The 26,183-nt window shown below is 41.4% G+C and overlaps 1 protein-coding gene, 1 long non-coding RNA gene and 1 pseudogene across 12 annotated transcripts in view; 2 read left to right on the top strand and 1 right to left on the bottom strand.

Annotated features, from left to right (window-relative positions):
- The window catches only part of LOC127422483 (protein lin-37 homolog), a 59,185-nt gene that overhangs the window by 11,925 nt on the left and 21,077 nt on the right, over positions 1 to 26,183 (bottom strand). For 5 of the 7 annotated variants that reach the window (XM_051666034.1, XM_051666036.1, XM_051666032.1 and 2 more), the window contains one exon: positions 24,727 to 24,804. The gene's annotated coding sequence lies outside the window, so the exon portion shown is untranslated. Of the gene's footprint in view, positions 1 to 23,576; positions 24,805 to 26,183 lie in introns of those variants that run through there. The other 2 variants (XM_051666041.1, XM_051666028.1) reach the window with 2 other exon arrangements.
- Positions 10,195 to 14,033, top strand: LOC127422482 (chemerin-like receptor 1; annotated as a pseudogene).
- LOC127422484 (uncharacterized) lies at positions 18,990 to 23,705 on the top strand. 5 transcript variants are annotated; one of them, XR_007894177.1, is made up of 5 exons: positions 18,990 to 20,621; positions 20,791 to 20,815; positions 20,946 to 22,916; positions 23,209 to 23,336; positions 23,568 to 23,705. It is a non-coding gene; the product is annotated as an uncharacterized LOC127422484 (long non-coding RNA). The 5 variants fall into 5 exon arrangements; XR_007894176.1 differs by having other exon boundaries at positions 18,990 to 20,815; positions 20,946 to 21,173; positions 21,660 to 22,916; XR_007894174.1 differs by having other exon boundaries at positions 18,990 to 20,815; positions 20,946 to 21,256; positions 21,660 to 22,916.

Here is a 26,183-nt window from a genome sequence, read left to right as displayed (position 1 = left end):
AATATTTACATTCTACTCATATGAAGTTAAAAAGGACATCAGATGCAAGATTAAGTTCTCCTTTTGGTAAAAAGCAGCCAATGAAGTAAGTTCCCTCGAAACGAGCATAAAAAGTATTTAGCTCATCTGGGAGAGAGGCAGCAGTGTTCACGGCGGAGTTTTTATTCCACTTTGAATTCTGTGATGATATTAATTCCCTGGAGGTGGTGTTATTTCCCTCGAAACGAGCATAAAAAGTATTTAGCTTGAAGCTCGTAATGCTGAACATCCTTGATAGTTGTTGGCAGATAACATCGCTGAATCTTGACATCTGCCAAGCTTTGTAGCCCTGAAATCCAATGTTCCCACTGTGGTTGCAAGTCATCCTTAAGTGCTTCATCCCAACCAACTTTGTCTTGACACATCATCTGCAATATTTGCTTACCAACAAGGATGAAAGGCGCTGCAAAGCCAAGTGGGTCATACACGGAAGCCACTGTGGACAGGACTCCTCTTCTAGTAAGTGGTTGTTCCTTAACAGATACTAGGAACTGGAAACTGTCAGATGTGACACACCAATTCACACCGAGTGCCCATTCCATGTGAAGCTCACCCAAAGTTAAGTCATGCACCATAGAACTCTCAGCACATTCTTCCTGGGGAATTGATGCTATCACTTCTTGGCTATTCGACACAAATTTGTGCAAACGAAGTCTCCCTGTGCTGCAGAGTTCTCTTGTTTCCTCAATTAGCTGGATAGCTTCACCCACTGATGAGACACTTGTCAGTCCATCATCGACATAGAAATTTCTTTCTATGAATCGAATGGAGGTTTCACTGAAATTTCCTCGCCCCTGGGCAGCAAGGTGTTTGAGTCCATAGTTGGCACATCCGGGCAATGAGGCTGCACCAAACAAATGTTCCCTCATTCTATAGCCCTGTGGCTGGGATTCTAGAGCTCCTTTCTCCCACCAAAGGAATCTTATATAGTCTTGGTCTTCAGGCTTGACCTGAAATTGATGAAACATGCGCTCAATAATCGCACATGATTGCTACTGGACCCATACGAAAACGACAGAGAACGCCTACAAGGGTGTTGGTTAACTCTGGACCAATTAACAGATGCTCATTGAGGGATGTACCATGGAACTTTGCTGAGCAGTCAAAGACAACCCGGATTTTCCCAGGCTTTTGAGGATGATAAACCCCGTGGTGGGGAATATACCAAACAGGGTGCTTATCGATTTCTTCAACTGGGACTTTTTCAGCATCGCCTCGAGCAACTGTCTCATCCATAAAAGCTACATAGTCCTTATAGTATTTCTCATCTCTTTTTAGCCTTTTCTCTAAGCATCTGAGACAGTGCATGGCACATTCCTTATTGTTGGGCAGCTTTGGTCTTTCTTCCTTGAAAGGCAAAGGCATTTCATAATGACCATTTCCCTTGAGTCTGATGCCTGTTTTCAATTTTGATAGAAAACGCAGGTCTTCTTGAGAAACATGACTATGCTCTGATGCTTTCTCAATGAAATCAGACTCTAGCAATTTGATGACATTTGGTGGAGTGACTATTTCCTTGATCTGTGTTCTACAGATATATTTAACTTCATTCGTCAGATTGAAGGAAGATGGCAAACTTGGCATCACTTGTTTCACAATGATACGATGACTCACTCCAATGGCGTCACCATAGTCTACACAGGATTTACCACCACCAACAATGCTCCAGCCTAGATCCGTCCTTTGAGCAAAGGGCTGATTTTCTTTACCAGATACTATTTCTCTGGGCAGGAGAGCTTGAGGACAATTGTAGCCAATTAGAAGGCCAATATCACAAACTTGTTGAGGGACAATTTTCTCAGCTATGTGCATTAGATGTGGCCAAGCTCTTGCAGTTTTGGGTGTAGGAATGTGAGTTCTATTCGCAGGGATGAACTCTCTTGAATAAGTTACTGGCAAGGAGATTTTCTTGCTTGAATAAAATCCTCTCACTTGTAAGCCAGTTAACTTTTGACATGGAACAACTGTGCTTTTGGATACCATTGTTGAGAGTTTCAGTTGCACATATTCTTTTGTTGTATCAAGAGCTTGCGCTATCTCTTCAAGGATAAAGGTAGTGTCACTCTGAGTGTCAAGAAGTGAGTAAACAAGAACTTCATGGTTTGGTTCATTGGTAGTTGAGACCCATACTGGTACAATTGTAGAGGTATGAGTATTGTTCACATCCAGTACAACTCGATTGGATGTTGCATCAAATGTGGTCTCTTTATTCTGTGTCAGCTCTTGATTTCTTTTCTGTAACTTCTCATTTGTTTGTTCCAATTTTGAAAACTTCTTTGTTTCTTTTGTGCGGTCTTCATGTAGACATGTAGGGTGCTTCTTCTGACATGTCTCACATACACTTCTATCCTCACAGTTCTTTGAGCGATGGCCAGGCTTCAAACAGCCAAAACATAACTTATTCATTTGAACAAACTTAATCCGTTCAGCTACATTTTTCTCTGTAAACTTCCGACATTTGTGAATAGCATGTCCTGGTTTATCACAGAAAGCGCATTTTGCATCTGTTTTCTCACTAGACTGAACAGCTAACACCTTCACTCTAGTGCCTTGATTTCTTACTACCTTTCCTTTTCCAACCTCAGTACACTTTAGAGCATGAAGGGATGTCACTGGGTTGCAAGCGATCTTAGCTTCTTTTGCAAGAAACTCCACAAACTGACTGAAGGTAGGAAACGTCTTAGTTTCTTCTTCAGTCTCTATTACCTGACGATTCCACCTCGAGGCTAACCAATCAGGAAGTTTGGAAAGGATCTTGTGGTTTTCGTTACAGTCATTGAGAACTTTAAGGCTTTTAATCTCAGTCATAGCTGTTTCACAGCCTCTGAGAAAATCAGTAAATTCCCTCAGCTCAACACTGTCCTTAGGACCTATCTTGGGCCATGAATTAAGCTTGTCCCTAAAGGCTTTGGCAATGATGAACGGATTTCCATACCTTTCTTCTAGAATAGCCCATGCTGCATGATAAGCTGACTCTGTGCCCAATAGGAAGTAACTTTCAATGGCTTTCTTAGCTGGTCCTTCAACATACTTTCGTAAGTAGTAAATCTTTTCACTTACTGGTATGTTCTTTCTGTCAATCAAAGTTTGAAAAGATATTTTCCAATCACTAAATCTGAGTGGATCTCCATAGAATGTTGCAGGTTCTGTTATAGGAAGACAACTTGAACTGATTGATTCTGCTAACATCCTAACAAGGTCTGCAGTGCTATCTTCTTGATGTGATTTTGTTACTACTTTGTGTGGAGGTGTGTGCTTGAACAAGGAGCTGCTTGATTTAGGTATGTGCTTCTTCTGCACAGGTGCACAGTCATGGAGTAACTCTCTGGTTTCATCCTTTGAGTTTTCTGTCTGCTCATAGACTTGCATCCGTGCCTTTGCAGCATTTAACTTCTTAAGCATCTCCAAGCATTCTAGCTCTCTGCGCTTGTCTTCCAATGCCTTCCGTCTGGTGGCATTTTCAGCTTCAAACTTTACACACAGTCTAGCTTCTTCTTCTTCTCTTTCTAGTCGACGCTTATAAGCTTCTGCTTCTTGTTCTGCTATTGTCCTTTTCTCTTCAGCCTCAAGTCTTTGGAGTTCCTCTATTTCACGTTCTTGTTGTTGTAATATTTCTAAAGTTGCTTCAGTTGCAGCAATTTCTGCAGCAGCTTCTTGTTTCTTAACATAGGACAAACTTGAACCTCTGGAGCTGACGCTTGAGTTGTTTAAGGACTGAGAAGAAGACTTTTCTAGAGTCGGTGGTGTTGAACTGTCCTTCAATCTTGTCCCTGTATTGGCGTTTGGCTGCTCTGATTGTTTTGCGGAGGGCATAACTGGCTTGTTTATGCTCCTCCGCGTTCCTGGAATTAAAAGCAGAGGTCCGTGCATTAATTGCTGCACGAACGCTATTAATCCATGGTTTCTGGTTAGGGCAGATCCGTATAGTTTTGGCACTACATCATCTATGCAATTCCTGATGAAACATGTTATGCTAACAGCGTAGACCTCAATGTCGTCATCAGAGGCGGACCGGAACATCTCCCAGTCTGCGTGATCAAAACAGTCTTGTAGCATAGAATCTGATTGGTCCGACCAGCAATGGATCGTTCTGAGGGCAGGTGCTTCCTGTTTCAGTTTCTGCCTGTAAGCGAGCAGAAGCAGAACGGAAGAGTGGTCCGATTTGCCAAATGGTGGACGGGGGAGGGATTTGTAGCCTTCCCAGAAGGGAGAGTAGCAATGGTCCAAAACCCCTCGTGTGTTGAAACCGATGTGTTAGTAGTATTTTGGTGCTATTGACTTGAAGTTGGCTTTGTTAAAGTCCCTGGTCAAAATGAACACGGCCTCAGGGTGCGCGGTTTCCTGCTTGCTTATAAACCCATACAGTTCCTTGAGTGCCCAGTCTGTGTCGGATTGTGGCGGGATGTACACAGCTGTGATAATGACCGCTGTGAATTCCCTCAGTAGCCAGAATGGTCGACACAGAAGCATGAGAATTTCCAGATCAGGAGAGCAGAAAGACTTGAGATAATGTACGTTCCTCTGATCATAACAGGATTTGTTGATCATAAAACATACACCACCACCTCTGCTTTTACCTGAGAGGTCTTTCACTCTGTCCGCTCAGTGCATGGAGAACCCCGCGGGTTCGATGGCTGAGTCTGGAATCTCCGTAGACATCCAAGTTTCTGTAAGGCAGATAATGCAGCATTCCCTCGTCTCTCATTGGAAAGAAATCCATGCTCTCAGCTCGCAGAGCTTGTTGTCCATGTGTGTGTGTGCGAATGTGAGTGCATGTTAGCGTGTGTGTGCGTATGTGCGTGCGTGTGTGTGTGCATATGTGAGTGCGTGTGTGTGCAAATGTGTGTGTGTGCGTATGTGAGTGTGTGTTAGCGTGTGTGTGTATGTGAGTGTGTGTTAGCGTGTGTGTGCATATGTGTGTGTGCGTATGTGAGTGCGTGTTAGCGTATGTGAGTGCATGTTAGCGTGTATGTGCATATGTATGTTTGCGTATGTGAGTGAGTGTGTGTGCATATGTGTGTGTGTGTGCGTATGTGTGAATGTGAACATATGTGTGTGTATGTGAGTGCATGTTAGCATGTGCGTATATGTGTGTGTGTGCGCGTATGTGAATGCATGTTAGCGTGTGTGCGTATGTGTGTGCGTATGTGTGTGTGTGTGCTTATGTGAGTGCGTGTGTACCTATGTTAGTGCTTGCGTGTGTATGTGCGTATGTGAGTGCGTGTGTGTATGTGTGCGTATGTGTGAATGTGAGTGTGTGCATTTGTGTGTGTATGTGTGTGTGTATGTGAGTGCGTGCGTATGTGTGTGTGTGTGCGCGTATGTGAATGCATGTTAGCGTGTTAGCGTGTGTGCATATGTGTGTGTGTGCATATGTGTGCACATGTGCGTGTATGTGACTGTGTGTGCGTATGTGAGTGCATGTGTGCGCGTATATGAGTGCGTGTGTGTGCATGTGTGTGCTTATGTGAGTGCACGTGTGCGTATGTGTGAGTGTGTGCATATGTGTGTGTGTGCGTATGTGAATGCATGTTTGCATGTGTGTGCGTATGTGAGTGCGTGTTAGCGTGTGTGTGCATATGTGAGTGTGTGCGTATGTGAATGCATGTTAGTGTGTGCGTATGTGAGTGCGTTAGCGTGTGTGCATATGTGAGCGCGTGCCTATGTGAGTGCGTGTGTGTGTACGTATGTGAGGGTATGTGTGTGTGTGTGCGCATATGTGAGTGCATGTTAGCGTGTGTGCGCGTATGTGTGTGCGCGTATGTGAATGCATGTTAGTGTGTGCGTATGTGAGTGCGTGTTAGCGTGTGTGCATATGTGAGTGCGTGTTAGCGTGTGTGTGCATGTATGTAAGTGCGTATGTGTGTGTGGGCGTATGTGTTTGTGCGTATGCGTATGTGAGTGTGTGTTAGCGTGTGTGCGCGTATGTAAGGGCGTGTTAGCGCGTATGTGTGTGTGTGTGTGCGTATGTGAGTGCGTATGTGTGTGCGTGTGTGCACAAATTGAAATAAATGTAGGTTGTTTTAGACATTGTTTGATGTTCTTTTCAGATGTACTTAACCAATGTCTTTGTTTTAATTGGTTATTTTGTTGTGGTAGCCTGTAGGGCTCTTTGAAATAACTTAATTTGGCAAAGTGATATGGAACCGTTATGCAGTCAAGACCTGGAACTACTTTATAGCCGTGCATTTCCTTGAAAAATAATTGCACACCTTAGAACATCCATCAACCAGTCAGAATCAAGCATTTATCAGACCCGCACTAACATAGTTTAGATAAGATTTTAGATTTTGGTTAACCCTTTTGTGTGTGTGTGTGTGTGTGTGTGTGTGTGTTTAGGTTACAAACTGGTAATTACAAGGGTATTATACTATAAATGTGGTTTATGAGGACATTTCTAGTGTCCCCATAATTCAAGGTTAGGTGAGGGTTAGGGTTAGGGGATAGAATCTATAGTTTGTACAGTATAAAAATCATTATGTCTATGGAAAGTCCTCATGATAGCTGCACCAACATGTGTGTGTGTGTGTGTGTGTGTGTGTGTGTTTCAGCCTCTTGAGCAAATATAGTCAAAATGATTAAGTATATGTTCAGTCTCTGGATAACAAGCTCTGCGAGCTGAAAGCGCAGATCTCTTTCCAACGAGATACAAGGGACTGCTGCATTATCTGCCTTACAGAAACTTGGATGTCTGCGGAGATTCCAGACTCAGCCATTGAACCCGCGGGGTTCTCTGTGCACCGAGCGGACAGAGCCAAAGACCTCTCAAGTAAAAGCAGAGGAGGTGGTGTATGCTTTATGATCAACAAATCCTGGTGTGATCAGAGGAACGTACATTCTGTCAAGTCTTTCTGCTCTCCTGATCTGGAATTTCTCATGCTTCTGTGTCGACCATTCTGGCTACCGAGGGAATTCACAGCGGTCATTATCACAGCTGTGTATATTCCCCCACAAGCCGACACAGACCGGGCACTCAAGGAACTGTATGGGATTATAAGTGAGCAGGAAACCGCGCACCCTGAGGCCGCGTTCATTGTGACCGGGGACTTTAACAAAGCCAGTTTAAAATCAGTCGCACCAAAATATCACCAGCACATTAGTTTCAACACACGAGGGGACCGGGTTTTGGACCATTGCTACTCTCTGTTCAAGGATGGCTACAAATCCCTCCCCCGCCCACCATTTGGCAAATCGGACCACTCTTCCATTCTGCTTCTGCCCGCTTACAGGCAGAAACTGAAACAGGAAGCACCCACCCTCAGAACGATCCAGTGCTGGTCGGACCAATCAGATTCAACGCTACAAGACTGTTTTGATCACACGGACTGGGAGATGTTCCGGTCCGCCTCTGATGACGACATCAAGCTTTACGCTGATAGCGTAATGTGTTTCATCAGAACGTGCGTAGAGGACATCGTTCCGACCAGAACAATACGGATCTATCCGAATCAGAAACCATGGATTAATAGCGATGTTCGCGCGGCACTTAATGTGCGGACCTCCGCTTTTAATTCCGGGAACGTGGAGGAGCATAAACAAGCCAGTTATGCCCTCCGAAAAACCATCAGAACCGCAAAATGCCAGTACAGGAGCAAGATTGAAGGACAGTTTAACACCACCAACTCTAGAAGCATGTGGCAGGGAATTAATATCATCACGGACTTTAAAGTGAATAAAAACTCCGCCATGAACACCGCTGCCTCTCTACCGGATGAGCTAAATACTTTTTATGCTCGTTTCGAGGGAAATAACACCGCCCTCGGGGAGAGAGCTCTAGCGGCTGAAGCTACAGAGGTTAGTTCACTCTCCGTCTCTGTAGCGGATGTAACCCGATCCTTCCGACGGGTGAATATCCGCAAAGCCGCGGGCCCAGACGGCATTCCGGGCCGCGTCATCAGAGCGTGCGCGAACCAGCTGGCTGGTGTTTTTACGGACATTTTCAACCTTTCCCTCTCCTTGTCTGTGGTCCCCACATGCTTTAAAACATCCACCATTGTGCCTGTTCCAAAACAATCAAAAATAACTTGCTTAAATGACTGCTGTCCTGTTGCTCTGACCCCCATCATCAGCAAATGCTTTGAGAGACTAATCAGAGATTACATCTGCTCTGTATTGCCTCTCTCTCTAGACCCGCTGCAGTTTGCTTACCGCAACAACCGCTCCACTGATGATGCCATTGCATCTACAATACACACTGCTCTCTCCCACCTGGAAAAAAAGAACACTTATGTGAGAATGCTGTTTGTAGACTACAGCTCAGCATTCAACACCATAGTGCCCTCCAAGCTAGATGAGAAACTCCAGGCTCTGGGCTTAAACAGCTCGCTGTGCAGCTGGATCCTGGACTTCCTGTCACGCAGACGCCAGGTGGTTAGAATAGGCAGCAACATCTCCTCATCACTGACCCTCAACACTGGAGCCCCACAGGGCTGTGTTCTCAGCCCACTCCTGTATTCCCTGTACACACATGATTGTGTGGCAACACATAGCTCCAATGCCATCATTAAAGTTTGCTGATGACACGACGGTGGTAGGTCTGATCACTGACAATGATGAAACAGCCTACAGAGAGGAGGTGCACACTCTGACACACTGGTGTCAGGAGCACAACCTCTCCCTCAACGTCAGTAAGACAAAGGAGCTTGTGGTGGACTTCAGAAGAAAAGACAGAGAACACAGCCCCATCACCATCAATGGAGCACCGGTGGAGAGAGTCAGCAGCTTCAAGTTCCTGGGTGTCCACATCACTGAGGAACTCACATGGTCCATCCACACTGAAGTCGTTGTGAAGAAGGCTCATCAGCGCCTCTTCTTCCTGAGACGGCTGAGAAAGTTTGGAATGAACCGCCACATCCTCACACGGTTCTACACCTACACTGTAGAGAGCATCCTGACTGGCTGCATCTCCGCCTGGTACGGCAATAGCACCGCCCACAACCACAAAGCACTGCAAAGTGTGGTGCGAACTGCCAGACACATCATCAGAGGTGAGCTTCCCTCCCTCCAGGAAATATATACAAGGCGGTGCGTGAAAAAAGCTCGGAGGATCATCAGAGACTCCAGCCACCCGAGCCATGGGCTGTTCTCACTGCTACCATCAGGCAGGCGGTATCGCAGCATCAGGACCCGCACCAGCCGACTCCATGATAGCTTCTTCCCCCAAGCAATCAGACTTCTGAACTCTTGATCTCCCATGATCAAATACATCAGCACTGCACTTTATTACCCTTACTCTTATATCTCACACCGGACTGTCATAAATTATATTATTATTATATTATATTCTCTCTTAACAACTGACTATCAACCGACAGCCTGAATGTCAATACAGTACAATACTGTACATTCTATATATATATATATATATATATATATATATATATATATATATATATATATACACACTTTTTTATATATTTTTATTTTTATTGATTAATGTGTATCTATATAGTGCATATTGTATACTGTACAGTGTATGTTATTTGTATACTGTTGAGTGTAATTATGTGTATAACAGATGTTTAATTGTGCTGTGTTAATTTGATGTTATTGTAAATTGGTATATGTCTCATCACTGTCACAACTGCTATGTTGATCGGAACTGCACCCAAGAATTTCACACACCATTGCACTTGTGTATATGGCTGTGTGACAATAAAGTGATTTGATTTTGATATATGTATTCCTTCTAAAATGACATTGCAATTACAATACACTACCACAACAATTTAAAATATCCTGTAGCAATGTTGCATTTTCCGTATTGCTAGGGAAATATCTATAAACACTGTCCATTTCTGGATTTCTCTGCCCCCTTCAGCATAGGACGTTTTGTGGCCCATTCTGCTTATCGTGGCCCATTCAGCCCCGTTTTGCGGCCAGCCCTTCGGGAAAAGTCCTGGTTCACCTGATGGCCAGTCCACCTGTCTGTCTGTCTGTCTGTGTGCGTGTGAGTGCATGTGTGTGCGTATGTGTGTGTGCACACTCACAATACCATCTGGTTTCTGAACCTGGCAATCGTCGATTTCCTCTTTACATTCTTTCTGATCTTCAACATAATTAACGCATGCCATAATTTCGACTGGCCTTTCAGTGACTTCTTGTGAATGTTGAGCAGCCTAGTGACAGTGCAAAATATGTTTGTTTGCAGCTTCCTGTTGTCCGCTATCAGTCTGGATCGTTGCCTGTCCACATGGTTGGTGGTGTGGGCCTGGACCAAAAGAACAGTACTGAAGGCAAAGGTAATCTGCATACTTTTATGGTTAGTGTCAGTGGTCTGCAGCCTTCCTCTGGCCATTTTTAAATCAGAGTTAAATCAAGGCTGCACATGCTGAATCGCAAAAGGGGTACAACAAGGAGGTTAACTAAAAAGATTATGTTGAATGTTACAAATGACAATTTTAAATAAATGCATTTGTCAATGTACAAAGATATTTAGGTGAAGTTTCATCCTATACTTTCTGTAACACTTTCAAAAGATATAAAGGGTTTGTTAGTAACTTCTCACGGACTTTAAACTTTATTACTAGTGTTTGGCATGTACTGGCCATTGAAGCTTCCAGTTAAGGACCTGTGAGTCCATTTCTCAAACAAGAGACTTTGATGTACTTGTCCTCTTGTTGTTGTGTATTTGGACAGTCCACTTTCTCTCTATGTCCTGGTTAGATCCAGTTTGTTTATTAAGTCAGAAGTGCATGGAATAGCCTTTATCTCTTGAAAAACAATAGACTGGTGAGTTTCATGAGAAAAGTGTTTTTTTTTTTTTTTTGGTCATTCTAAAACCAAAATTTTACTTGGTTTGTGTCCTCAGTACTTCAGCACTTTGAAAAAGACACTGTATTGCAATGTCTATAATGCATTAATTATCACACCCATTTTCAACTTTTTTTTAAATAAAAAGTTTCTTGAAAACCAAATTAGCACATCATAATTATGTAACAGTGTTTTCTAGGTAGACTGGAGTAATGACTGCTGAAAATTGGGCTTTTTTTAAATATTAATTTAAAAATGTAAAACGGTTATTTAAAACTGTAATAATTATTTTCCATTGCTAATGTCTTATTTGTCATTCACATGTCATTCACATTTGCCTCTTTTCACCAAAGATGCATTAGTTTCTTTCAAAAACATAAATGTCTTAGTGTTACCAAACTTTTGAATGGTAGTGTAAGACCTCACAAATTATCAATCTTAAAGGGATATAATAAAAATCAATCAACAGTGAAATTGACTAATTTATTACAACTTAATTTTTTAACTTCAACATAAACTTTTCTATTAAAGATTATTGCGTAAGCCATTAGATTTTCTTATAGGGTAGTATTAAAAGTGTAAACCTACATCATTAATTACAATGCAAAACAGTTTATAAATGAATAAATGTGTATACTGTACATCTATGCTTTGTATAAAATATGAGTCCTGGTTCCTCCCAAGATTTCTTCCTCAACTTATTTACTTGCAACTGTCACCTTTGGCTTGCAACTGGATATTGTAAGGCACTGATCTTTGTAAAGCTGCTTTAGAATTATTTGTATTGTGAAAAGCGCTTCACACATAAATTTGAATTAAATTGGATCTATAAAAAGAACTCTTGCACAAACATGAGAGATACTTTTCCAGAAAATAAATCCTCTTGAAAGCCTCTAAAGACCATCAATATTTGAAATTCAATTTATTTATTTATTTTAAATAGGAGAGATATCAGTTTTAATGTTACAAGTAGGACAAACCGTTCATTTATTTATTTATTTTTAACTACTCATCCAAAAATGAGCAGCTCAGTTGGGTAAAAGTGTGTTCGTATATTTTGGAAAGGACAAAGAATATTTAACTCTTCTTTTGTATTACTTGTGATACATTAATGCAATTTATTAAATAAAAAAACATATAAAATTCCTCTTCCATTTAGTACTAAAATGTATTAAAAGAGAAGATGAGAGAAATCGAATTAAAGGTGCACTCAGTAATGTTACCCTTATTAAAAAAGTTGAACTCCTAAAGACATGAATTGTAATTTTGCAATATGTAGGAAATCATGACATTAAAATGAAGACTCCGGTCATATCAGTAACCTTATTAAAGCTTTTTTATTCTACATGGAGAGGTTCCACACATGGGGGCTGCCATGTTAGAATCACATGACCAGCCGAATATTACTCGCTTAATCTCATTAACCGTTCTGATATTTTATGCTTTCGCTTATTGATTAAAGTAATCAATGTGAATACTAAATTTCTACAATGACATCTGAAACTGAAAACTATTGATTTTAAATGATGCTGCATCCAAGCCGCTAGGTGTCAGTATAAGTCCAAGATGACACAGACAAAAGTTACTGAGTGCACCTTATAAATCAGGTCATAAAAGAGCTACTTTTTTTGAGTTAATTGGGTAACACTTTACAATAAGGTTCCAATTGTTAACATTAGTTATTAGTTTGTTCATGATACCCAATGCATTAACTAATGTTAACGAATGGAACCTTACTGTATAGTGTTAACGTTAATTGTTTCAGGTTTAATGGGTTTTGCAAATGTTATTGTTCGACAATATTTTCATATGCGCATTGGATCATTATTGATTCATACACATTGTACCTTGGTTAAATGTAAATAATAACCAGATTTTATAGACTTACGAACGTCTAAATATGAACAGTTCTCGAGAACAGGCAGGAGACTCGAATCTTATTGCACATAACTTCATCAGTATTTCACAACGTTCATGATATCTAAGATAAAAACATATCAAATAAAAAAAAAATAAAAAAAACATATTAAAACTTACATGAACAGTCTTTTCACGTTAAATTTCTTAAAGGAGACACAGGCAGCAGGCATTGTCCCCTCGTGATTTTGATTCAGATTCACGAATCGATTCGCTAAACGAATTGTTCAGTCAGCTTTTTAAAACAAAATGGGGTTCAAATGCATCAAATTGATCAAAGGAGTCAACCAAAAGGACTCGATTGCGAATCGGACATTACACCAAGCTGCATGCAGTTTACATATGCAGCAGCAAACTTGTTTACGGTTTTCAGTCGCAAAAGTAATGAAAGGATCTGGAAAACGCATCAGAGTAAAAGTATTACTTTTTCCTTCAAAATCTAGTTAAGTAAAAGTGTAAGTCAACAGAAATATTTATACTCGAGTAAAGTAGAAAAAAACTGTACTTAAGTAGGCTACATTATCAAAGTGTTTGAAGCCTACTTCGTTATAGACCTCTGTATAGCAATAACTGCTTGTGGTACATTTTGTCTCTCTTTCCTTTGTGTAGTGGGCACCAGTTTGGGACCTGAAAATGAGAACATAGTCATCCCGACACATAATTCAACAGTGCAAGATGAGCACTGTAAAATCTTCTGTATATGCCTCTCTGCAATAGCTGTAGTGGGTCTCGTTGGAAAAGGGCTTGTCATATTTCTGACTGGTTACAAAATGAAGATGACTGTCAACTCCATTTGGTTCCTCAAACTGGCGATTGCAGACTTCATCTTCCTCTTGACCCCAGTCATAGGCATGTGCATGATGTTTAACACTTGGCATGTCAATTACTTCTTGTTATAGTTTTTCATGTTTAATTTTTCCTGACAACTATCAGTCTAGACCGATGCCTGTGCACATGGATGGTTGTGTGGGCTCAGAATAAACGAACTCTGGTCAAAGCCAGGATCATCAGGATTTTAGTGTGGCTTTTATCGATCGGCTGCACTATGGTCCTCTTTAAAGTGGACTCCATGTCTATGGTCACATGCAGGTTTATGCTAGGCTTCCTCATCCCATTCCTGTTAACTGCATCTTCATACATAGCTATTGGAGTGCGGATCAAAAGCCTACAAAAAGTAAAGCAGTTCAGGGCTTTCCGGGTCATTATATCTGTGATCCTGGTCTTTTTCATATGATGGTTTCCTTACAGTGTTCTTTATTTATGGCTAAGTGCATCAGAGAATCAGCTGAGTGCTCTACAAAATGTTCTAGATATTGTTAATTAGTTACAGTGCATCCGGAAAGTATTCACAGCACTTCACTTTTTCCACATTATGTTATGTTACAGCCTTATTCCAAAATGGATTCAATTCATTATTTTCCTCAAAATCCTAAAAACAATACCCCATAATGACAACATGAAAGAAGTTTGTTTGAAATCTTTGCAAATTTATAAAAAAAAAAATTAAAAAAAAATACATTTAAAAAAAATCACATGTACATAAGTATTCACAGCCTTTGCCATGACACTCAAAATTGAGCTCAGGTGCATCCTGTTTCCACTGATCATCCTTGAAATGTTTCTACAACTTGATTGGAGTCCACCTGTGGTAAATTCAGTTGATTGGACATGATTTGGAAAGGCACACACCTGTCTATATAAGGTCCCACAGTTAACAGTGCATGTCAGAGTACAAACCAAGCCATGAAGTCCAAGGAATTGTCTGTAGACCTCCGAGACAGGATTGTATCGAGGCACAGATCTGGGGAAGGGTACAGAAAAATGTCTGCAGCATTGAAGGTCCCAATGAGCACAGTGGCCTCCATCATCCGTAAATGGAAGAAGTTTGGAACCACCAGGACTCTTCCTAGAGCTGGCCACCTGACCAAACTGAGCGATCGGGGGGGGAAGGGCCTTAGTCAGGGAGGTGACCAAGAACCTGATGGTCACTCTGACAGAGCTCCAGCATTTCTCTGTGGAGAGAGGAGAACCTTCCAGAAGAACAACCATCTCTGCAGCACTCCACCAATCAGGCCTGTATGGTAGAGTGGCCAGACGGAAGCCACTCCTCAGTAAAAGGCACATGACAGCCCGCCTGGAGTTTGCCAAAAGGCACCTGAAGGACTCTCAGACCATGAGAAACAAAGATTGAACTCTTTGGCCTGAATGGCAAGCGTCATGTCTGGAGGAAACCAGGCACCGCTCATCACCTGGCCAATACCATCCCTACAGTGAAGCATGGTGGTGGCAGCATCATGCTGTGGGGATGTTTTTCAGCGGCAGGAACTGGGAGACTAGTCAGAATCAAGGGAAAGATGAATGCAGCAATGTACAGAGACATCCTTGATGAAAACCTGCTCCAGAGAGCTCTGGACCTCAGACTGGGGCGAAGGTTCATCTTCCAACAGGACAACAACCCTAAGCACACAGCCAAGATAATAAAGGAGTGGGTCCGGGACAACTCTGTGAATGTCCTTGAGTGGCCCAGCCAGAGCCCAGACTTTAACCCGATTGAACATCTCTGGAGAGATCTGAAAATGGCTGTGCACCGACGCTCCCCATCCAACCTGATGGAGCTTGAGAGGTCCTGCAAAGAAGAATGGGAGAAACTGCCCAAAAATAGGTGTGCCAAGCTTGTAGCATCATACTCAAAAAGACTTGAGGCTGTAATTGGTGCCAAAGGTGCTTCAACAAAGTATTGAGCAAAGGCTGTGAATACTTATGTACATGTGATTTTTTTTTTTTGTTGTTGTTTCATTTTTTTATTTTTAATACATTTGCAAAGATTTCAAACAAACTTCTTTCACGTTGTCATTATGGGGTATTGTTTGTAGAATTGAGGAAAATAATGAATTTAATCCATTTTGGAATAAGGCTGTAACATAACAAAATGTGGAAAAAGTGAAGCGCTGTGAATACTTTCTGGATGCACTGTAACTGGACTCAAGATGGCGCCGAGTATGGCTGCTGCGTTGCGAGCTCTGACACAACATAGCAATGGTTTGTTTGTTTTGTTTACAATTCTTATGTTTTTTGTCTTGGATGTTGTCTGCCTTATTGTCTACGACAGACAAACACTTTTGGACATTGGTTCAGCGATCTCACACCGAAAACCGGACTTCACATTCCTCAATGCCGACCCGCTGTTTACAAACACGCAAGCGGAGCCCTTTGTCTGGGCAGCACGGCCGCGGAAACGCAGGAGGAAAAGGGGAAACAGAGCCGGCGTTCTCATCAGAGTAAGACGCAGCGCAAATCGACCCCCGCTACCCACTATTCTACTGGCAAATGTTCAGTCTCTGGATAACAAGCTCTGCGAGCTGAAAGCGCGGATCTCTTTCCAACGAGAGACGAGGGACTGCTGCATTATCTGCCTTACGGAAACTTGGATGTCTGCGGAGATTCCAGACTCAGCCATTGAACCCGCGGGGTTCTCCATGCTCCGAGCGGACAGAGCGAAAGACCTCTCAGGTAAAACTAGAGGAGGTGGTGTATGTTTTATGATCAACAAATCCTGGTGTGATCAGAGGAACGTACATTCCATCAAGTCTTTCTGTTCTCCTGATCTGGAATTTCTTATGCTTCTGTGTCGACCATTCTGGCTACCGAGGGAATTCACAGCGGTCATTATCACTGCTGTGTACATTCCCCCACAAGCCGACACAGACCGGGCACTCAAGGAACTGTATGGGAGCATAAGTGAGCAGGAAACCGCGCGCCCTGAGGCCGCGTTCATTGTGACCGGGGACTTTAATAAAGCCAGTTTAAAATCAGTCGCACCAAAATATCACCAGCACATTAGTTTCAACACACGAGGGGACCGGGTTTTGGACCATTGCTACTCTCCGTTCCGGGATGGCTACAAATCCCTCCCCCGCCCACCATTTGGCAAATCGGACCACTCTTCCATTCTGCTTCTGCCCGCTTACAGGCAGAAATTGAAACAGGAAGCACCCACCCTCAGAACGATCCAGTGCTGGTCGGACCAATCAGACTCTACGCTACAAGACTGTTTTGATCGCACGGACTGGGAGATGTTCCGGTCCGCCTCTGATGACGACATCGAGCTTTACGCTGATAGCGTAATGTGTTTCATCAGAACGTGTGTAGAGGAAGTGATTCCGACCAGAACTGTGCGAATCTATCCGAATCAGAAGCCGTGGATCAATAGCGATGTTCGCGCGGCACTTAATGTGCGGACCTCCGCTTTTAATTCCGGGAACGCGGAGGAGCATAAACAAGCCAGTTATGCCCTCCGAAAAACTATCAAAACAGCAAAACGCCAGTACAGGAGCAAGATTGAAGGACAGTTTAACACCACCAACTCTAGAAGTATGTGGCAGGGAATTAACATCATCACGGACTTTAAAGTGAATAAAAACTCCGCCATGAACACCGCTGCCTCTCTACCGGATGAGCTAAATACTTTTTATGCTCGTTTCGAGGGAAATAACACCGCCCTCGCGGAGAGAGCTCTCGCGGCTGAAGCTACAGAGGTTAGTTAACTCTCCGTCTCTGTAGCGGATGTAACCCGATCCTTCCGACGGGTGAATATCCGCAAAGCCGCGGGTCCAGACGGCATTCCGGGCCGCGTCATCAGAGCGTGCGCGAACCAGCTGGCTGGTGTTTTTACGGACATTTTCAACCTTTCCCTCTCCTTGTCTGTAGTCCCCACATGCTTTAAAACATCCACCATTGTGCCTGTTCCAAAACAATCAAAAATAACGTGTTTAAATGACTGGCGTCCTGTTGCTCTGACCCCCATCATCAGCAAATGTTTTGAGAGACTAATCAGAGATTACATCTGCTCTGTATTACCACTCAATCTTGACCCGCTGCAGTTTGCATACCGCAACAACCGCTCCACTGATGATGCCATTGCATCTACAATACACACTGCTCTCTCCCACTTGGAAAAAAAGAACACTTATGTGAGAATGCTGTTTGTAGACTACAGCTCAGCATTCAACACCATAGTGCCCTCCAAGCTAGATGAGAAACTCCGGGCTCTGGGCTTAAACAGCTCGCTGTGCAGCTGGATCCTGGACTTCCTGTCAAGCAGACGCCAGGTGGTTAGAATAGGCAGCAACATCTCCTCATCACTGACCCTCAACACTGGAGCCCCACAGGGCTGTGTTCTCAGCCCACTACTGTATTCCCTGTACACACATGACTGTGTGGCAACACATAACTCCAATGCCATCATTAAGTTTGCTGATGACACAACGGTGGTAGGTCTGATCACTGACAATGATGAAACAGCCTACAGAGAGGAGGTGCACACTCTGACACACTGGTGTCAGGAGCACAACCTCTCCCTCAACGTCAGTAAGACAAAGGAGCTTGTGGTGGACTTCAGAAGAAAAGACAGAGAACACAGTCCAATCACCATCAATGGAGCACCAGTGGAGAGAGTCAGCAGCTTCAAAGTTCCTGGGTGTCCACATCACTGAGGAACTCACATGGTCCGTCCACACTGAAGTCGTTGTGAAGAAGGCTCATCAGTGACTCTTCTTCCTGAGACGGCTGAGGAAGTTTGGAATGAACCGCCACATCCTCACACGGTTCTACACCTGCACTGTGGAGAGCATCCTGACTGGCTGTATCTCCGCCTGGTACGGCAATAGCACCGCCCACAACCGCAAAGCACTGCAAAGGGTGGTGCGAACTGCCAAACACATCATCGGAGGTGAGCTTCCCTCCCTCCAGGAAATATATACAAGGCGGTGTGTGAAAAAAGCTCGGAGGATCATCAGAGACTCCAGCCACCCGAGCCATGGGCTGTTCTCACTGCTACCATCAGGTAGGCGGTATCGCAGCATCAGGACCCGCACCAGCCGACTCCATGACAGCTTCTTCCCCCAAGCAATCAGACTTCTGAACTCTTGATCTCCCACGATCAAAATACATCAGCCCTGCACTTTATTACTCTTTTATCTCACACCGGACTGTCATAAATTATATTACTGTTATTATATTATGTCTCTCCTAACAACTGACTATCAACCGACAGCCTGAATGTCAATATAGTACAATACTGTACATTCTATATATATATATATATATATATATATATATATATATATATATATATATATTTATAAATATATATATACATACTTTTTTTTATATATTTTTTAATTTTTATTGAATAATGTGTATCTATATAGTATCTATATAGTAAAAAAAAAAAAAAAAAAAAAAAAAAACAGCATATTGTATACTGTACAGTGTATGTTATTATTTGTATATTGTTGAGTGTAATTATGTATAACAGATGTTTAAATTGTGTTGTGTTAATGTGATGTTTTAAGTTGAGTGTAATTATGTATAACAGATGTTTAAATTGTGTTGTGTTAATTTGATGTTATTGTAAATTGGTATATGTCTCATCACTGTCACGACTGCTATGTTGATCGGAACTGCACCCAAGAATTTCACACACCATTGCACTTGTGTATATGGCTGTGTGACAATAAAGTGATTTGATTTGATATGATTTGAACTGCCGGGCTTATCTAAACAGCTGTCTGAACGTGATTCTCTATGTGTTCAGGTGCACAGCAAAGCTGCCGGTGTTAAAATCCCGGTGTTAAGTGATTTTTAGAGTAAAGAGATGATATTTTGTAGTTAAACTTCAAAGAATGATGCCATTTAGTGTAAACATTGCCCTGTGTCTATTGTGAAATTATGGAGAGTTAATTGAAATTAACTCTCGCAGTGTAACTGGATACATTTATGCGCTGTGTGCCGAAACTTTCTTGACAAGCACCATTTTCTTCTGGTCTCAGCTTCGAGCAGGTAACGGAACAGGCGATTTTATCGACAGGACAAATAGTAAAGTAAGTGGTTTTGAATTTAAATTATGTTTTGTTTATAACATTAGTTGTTTTACTTAGAATTAAACAATAATTGCCTTCAGAGCTCATCCGAGTTTGTTAAAATTAATGTAGGTGTGCTTGTTGTCTTAGTTCACAGGATAGTCATTTCAACAGTTGATTTATCTAGACCACAAAACCAAAAAGAGCAAGAGTAAGTTGTAAATGTGTTTGTTTCTCCTTCCCTACTTTAAGAGTTCAGTAAGAGGTCAAAATGATCATCAAAGCACAATTTCGAAATCAGAAGTATATAAAAATGACTTTATAAGAGTGACTTTCTTCATCATCAGTGTTATTTAATTCACCCGTCATTTAAAATTACAGGTTTATATTCCTCTATCTTTGTGTTGATAAAGCAAAACTATTTTGGAAAAGAATGTTTTATGGTATAAATGGTATTGTCTTCCACATCTTTTATTGCAAATTATTACTTCTAAATTAGACTTGTGTTAATTAAAATGATCTGTAGATTATAAAATTAATTTTAACACCACTTTAAACATTTAAAGGTCCGTCCACACCTCAATCTTCAGTCAGTTTTACAGATACACTGTCCATAACTTCAAGAAGCAGTGATGACAGTGACTTGCTTAGTCCAAAAAGAGTCAGAAGAGAGGATGAGGCTTCACAAAGCTCAGAGGCGAGGGATGCGAGTCTCATTAGCCCTACACTGGGGGTTCAAACAGCATCATTGTACAGCATTCGTGCATACTTGTATAATTTTTTTCTCCATGCAGTTGTATGGAGATTTTTGTTTTTTTTTGTTTTTATATAAACCAATGTAGTAATGGTCCATTCCAGATCAGGAAAATGGTATCACAATAATATGTCTCTGTTTATATTGTTTCTGTTTTTATAGCTAATAAAACAGATTCTACAGACAAAACCAGGTGGAGCTAATGTGCTTAAGGAGTATGAGGAAAAATTGACAATTAGTGGTGACACGAGAAAAGTGATGGTGAACATCTTGGTTGCACACATGATTGAGACAGAAGGGTACATTTTCAAATATAATTCAAAGTCTTGGGATGTTGAAATGCAATTTCTCTCTTTTTTGAGAATTAACATTGAGCTTTCCCAGTGCACAAGAGAATCCCACATCGACTTACCTACTTACCAAGCAGAAGTATGCACTGGGAATAATCACTTTGTTTCCCTCACTCAGAGATCCTCAAGGGAGGACTGGATTTGTAAGTTATTATCAGTGATCATTTGATATTTTGGTTTAGAAATGACTTCCCAATCAGTTGTTTGATTATTAATTGGGGGGGTGGGGTGTAATTGAACCTTGCGTTTGAATTTGTCTTATTGTTTTGTCAGGAAAATTTTTTATGATGGCCAGAAAAACACTGGATTCTTGTCATGGCACCTAAAGACAGTTCAAAGGGGAACAAAACCCCAAAACCATGCGAGTAAGGATGATCCAAGAACAGAGGAAACAGGTGGTCCGTTGCTTGGAAGACAGACGTGTTACCATGATGATCGAAGACTAGAGGCCATCTCTTTGATGAACCATACAAGTGACAGAGAAGTCATCATACAGAAGATGTGAGCAACTTTTGAATACAGACAGCGCCTTGTCCATGATCCAGAGAAATCCTCAACCATTTTCTCAGGGAACTAAGGGATTGGTAATATTTTGTCATCCTTTTTTCTTAAACCACAATATTTTAAACCGCTATTTTCAAAGAACTGTCAAATAGGGCAGGGGGATATGACAGAATAATCATATATCGACGATATCTCACAAGTGCCCTGATGTCAACTGCAACAGTGAGTTAACAGACGGTTGTGTCTATTTTCACTACACACACCGTTTGCCGTGGCAGTTATTATAGCCATAGCCCTATTCGGACAGCAATTGTTTTACATGGGGACGTGAGGTAATTTCAGCATTTACAGGGGCTAGTAGTCTGTGATTTTATTCCCGTCTGAATCCAAAATTTCGCCATCTGCCAGAGAATTGTTTTCTAACATGTCATTGCATTGAATGATTTATGGCTGTTCATATATGTTTTCTGCAAACTGCTTCAGATTCTTCAGGACTTCACGCTCCTCTTTGGGTCTGAAACTGCTTCCAGACTTTTGGAAAAGTGGCAAACTGGTTTCAAAGCAAAAGTTATCAGACAAGCAGAAACCTTGACTTCCACTGCTTTGCTGAAAAGAACATACAGAGCAGCGAGCCACAGGAATCACCAGGTAGAGTTGTACAGTTGCAATTTGCAGTGCCTGTGCAGTTGGGTTTGTCAAGATGGCCTCATAAAGAAGAACTGATTCTGACAGAATCTGGGTTCTGGTCTGACTGTTTATTGATATAATGCTGACAGATTCAGAGCCATTTGCATTCATTCGGCAGTATTAGGGATGTACTGCTATGTTTCATGTGATACTTTGTTTTTTATATAAACTCAGCAAAAAAAAGAAACGTCCCTTTTTCAGGACACTGTATTTTAAAGATAATTTTGTAAAAATCCAAATAACTTTACAGATCTTTATTGTAAAGGGTTTAAACAATGTTTTCCATGCTTGTTCAGTGAACCTTAAACAATTAATGAACATGCACCTGTGGAACGGTCGTTAAGACACTAATAGCTTACAGACAGGAGGCAATTAAGGTCACAGTTATAAAAACTTAGGACACTAAAGAGACCTTTCTACTGACTCTGAAAAACACCAAAAGAAAGATGCCCAGGATCCCTGCTCCTCTGCGTGAACATGCCTAAGACATGCTGCATGGAGGCATGAGGACTGCAGATGTGGCCAGGGCAATAAATTGCAATGTCCGTACTGTGAGATGCCTAAGACAGCGCTACAGGGAGACAGGAAGGACAGCTGATCATCCTTGCAGTGGCAGACCACATGTAACAACACCTGCACAGGATCAGTACATCCAAATTTCACACCTGCAAGACAGGTACAGGATGGCAACAACAACTGCCCGAGTTATACCAGGAATGCACAATCCCTCCATCAGTGCTCACACTGTCCGCAAAAGGCTGAGAGAGGCTGGACTGAGTGCTTGTAGGCATGTTGTAAGGCAGGTCCTTACCAGACATTACCAGCAACACCGTCTCCTATGGGCACAAACCCACCTTAGCTGGACCAGACAGGACTGGCAAAAAGTGCTCTTCAATGATGAGTCATGGTTTTGTCTCACCAGGGGTGATGGTCGGACTTACGTTTATCGTTGAAGGAATGAGCGTTACACCGAGGCCTGTACTCTGGAGTGGGATTGATTTGGAGGTGGAGGGTCCATACTGCAGTACTTAATGCAGCTGGTGGCCATACCAGGTACTGACTGTTACTTTTGACCCCCCCTTTGTTCAGGGACACATTATTCCATTTCTGTTCAGTTTATGTCTTAGTTGTTGAATCTTTTTATGTTCATACAAATATTTACACGTTAAATTTGCTGAAAATAAAAGCAGTTGAAAGTGAGAGGACATTTCTTTTTTGCTGATTTATATATTATTATTATTATTATTATTATTTCTATGTTCTATTTCTTTGGTTACAATTTATGATTTAGAAGCACTTTGTATTACATTGTAAATATTTAACAAATGTTTTTTTACTTCTACAGAATGGGACAGTGACATGTCATCCTTCCTTTTACTTCTGCATCTCTTATCACCCCAGGCTTCAGGAAGAAAGAAAACCCAGAAGATCAGCATTGTTCAGGCTATTGATCATCTGGTCGTATTTCATAATGTAGGTAACTGGTGGAGACATATAAGGGCTATAACTTATCTTTGGAATTGATCTGTTAATTTATACAACAGACAAATCACCTCAGTAATTAAACTGTAAAGTGGGGATAATACAGTGACGTGATAAACCTAATTGATGTTTATAAATAGGTAACCAATCCACAAGCCATTTGGTGTATGCATCATGTTGTTGTTGTTTGTTTTTTTGTCTTTTCCTGTGTTTGTTATTCAGTCATGCCGGAGTCTTCAGGAACACACTGAGACTGAAGAGAATCGTCAACCGTATCTTCTCACCTCAGGGACCAGCAAGGACGCCATCAGTCAGTTCTTCATTGTGGTTGATTAAAAGCTTATCCCCTGTCAAGCATCCTCTTCACTGGCAGCAAAAGCTTATCCCCTGTCAAGCATCCTCTTCACTGGCAGCAATGGATGAACTTTTAAGGTCCACTTTGTTTTCAGCATTTGTTATGATCTTCCACTCAGAAACATGTATATGTTTCTCCAGACTACAGTCTACAATATTGATGTTGGCACCACCAGTGAGAGCCCAAGAGTAAAGGAACTCCGAGCCAAATTCATGAATGATGTTTAGATGCTACATCTGTCGATCACTGTTTGCCACAACTGTTAAATTAATTTGTTACCTTAAGCTTTTACATGGCTTGTATCCAGGCAAGAAATTTGAACTAGTTTGTGTTCAGGATGGTTGTTCATTGCAATTCAACATTTTTAGAGCACAGGCAGCGACTGGGGAACAACCTCCGTGGTCGTGTACATGGTTAGAGACTTGGGAGAAGGTGTATTTTCCTTCTCCTTTTCCGGACAGCTGGGAGCATAGTTATGGGAACGGGTGAGGCCACAAGTATTGGCTCTGGGACGATTGAGGCTACAGGCATGGGCGCTGGCTCATTGGCCGTGGCAGGCAGAATACAATAGCTTGGAAAAACATTGAAATTCATGCCAGACTTAAATGGTCTTTTCAGCATGGTATACAGCTTCATGAAGTGCTAAGTTCTAAAATTATGTGCTTTGTAACATTCTGTCATACCCCTTTACAACTATTTACCTTTAGATGTTTGGTCATTCTCATGTTCTCTATTCATTATTCTGAATCAAACGAAAGGCACAGTGTCTGTTTGTCAAAAATGTATGTTGTCTGCATTTTTACAGTGCAGCATGGCATGAAAATACATCTAATCTGGGTATATCATAATTTAAAGTCATAATTTAAATTCATTGGTCAGCGCATTCATACATTATATCACCACAGCAAATTCCTCTTCAGTTCAGTACTTCAGATTTATTCAAAGATTAAAACTAATAATTTGAGCACACAAAATATATATTTTTAGGTCAGTTCTTACTCAGTTACATTTAATTGTTTCACTCACCTCTATGGCATCATGCCTGGTACAGCTTGGTGCATGCAATGCCAAGGTCATGGGTTCGATTCAGGGAACACAAAAAACCTGATGAAAAAGCATACCATACCAAGTTGCTGTGTATAAAAGCAACAGTCAAATGCATAATGTAAATTTAACGCTAATACATTTCCCTCAAAATTCTATACTCTCGCTGTATTCTATCCTCCTTCCACTTAAAACAGAATTATAGAATGATAAATAAAAGGAGCGTGGGTAATAGCTATCTGCTGCAGCATCCCTTTGTTCATTAATTACCCAACACTTTGTCATAAACGAGAGAGTTGAGTAATGCATCATAAATGAGCACACACAAGGTACAAGTAATATGTATGTAATCTGAGGGGTAACTGAGGGTCTGGCCCATGCCAGGAGTGCAGTAACAGTGATTACTCATTTAGCCCGGCTTCCGGAGAATGTGCATTTTATGTTGTATTGCATTTATTCCACTTCTATTTCATAATGAATCATATACCCTATTTAATGATTTGATTATATTAAGGATTGATTAATCACAAGTAGTAATCTAAGAGAGAGAGAGAGAGATCGTTGTTTTGATTTTTTGTTATTATCTTTGGTTCGTAAAAGTAACCATGACTGGACAACACATCTACCTCATGTCATCAATGAATTGAAACATGAATTTACTTCCTGACTTTACTATATAGTAGGCAACTAGATGCAGCAATTGTGTGCTCTCTTGTGCTCTTATTTGTCCTAAAGTTCCACAGATGGTGAGGCCCGGCATTCCATCAAGTTTGGGGAGAAGGCCTCTATTCCTGAGAACAAGATAATACCTACACATTGCATGTCTAAATAACTCAAGTTTCTGAATAATTTACGGTTATTGTGTCCTCTCACATGTGACTGTACCATAGTTAAAAACAACTTCCAAGGATTTTAATTGCTCTCCTTGGTACCCCTTTGACATAAAGAAATAAGGAGTAGCCATAACTGATAGCTAACCTCTGATATCTGACCATAAGTTTGTTTCAACCAAGGATGGGAACTCGATTCATGTTGTGGCTAACAATTATTGTTTGCACGAAGACGAAAACAGTCCATATTTGTAATATGTTAAAATGTTTGAAGTAATTAACCTACCAGAATGCTATAAATTGTGGTACGACACCCTTAATGTAATTAGCATATGACTATAATTGCTTTGGAAAGTCTGTAAAACCACATCTTTCTAACTGTTGTATCTCATTGACTTGTGACGCCTATTGAACCTACAGATAACAATCAGTAAACTCTCTCTCATTTGATTATTGCAAAACCTGACTCTGAGTTTTTATTCTTCAATATCCATATTGAGAACCCAGCTGTCGCCCCCTACAGCCCCCCTACTATAGTTTCCTCTATATATTTATCTGTTGTATCTTAGTTTTTATTCTTATTTCACTGTTTATGTATATATGTTTATA

The sequence above is a fragment of the Myxocyprinus asiaticus genome, chromosome 31, assembly GCF_019703515.2.
Source record: "Myxocyprinus asiaticus isolate MX2 ecotype Aquarium Trade chromosome 31, UBuf_Myxa_2, whole genome shotgun sequence".
Classification (NCBI taxonomy): domain Eukaryota; kingdom Metazoa; phylum Chordata; class Actinopteri; order Cypriniformes; family Catostomidae; genus Myxocyprinus; species Myxocyprinus asiaticus.
The sequence above is the reverse complement of the archived record's forward strand: the minus strand, read 5'-3'. Positions and strand labels throughout refer to the sequence as shown.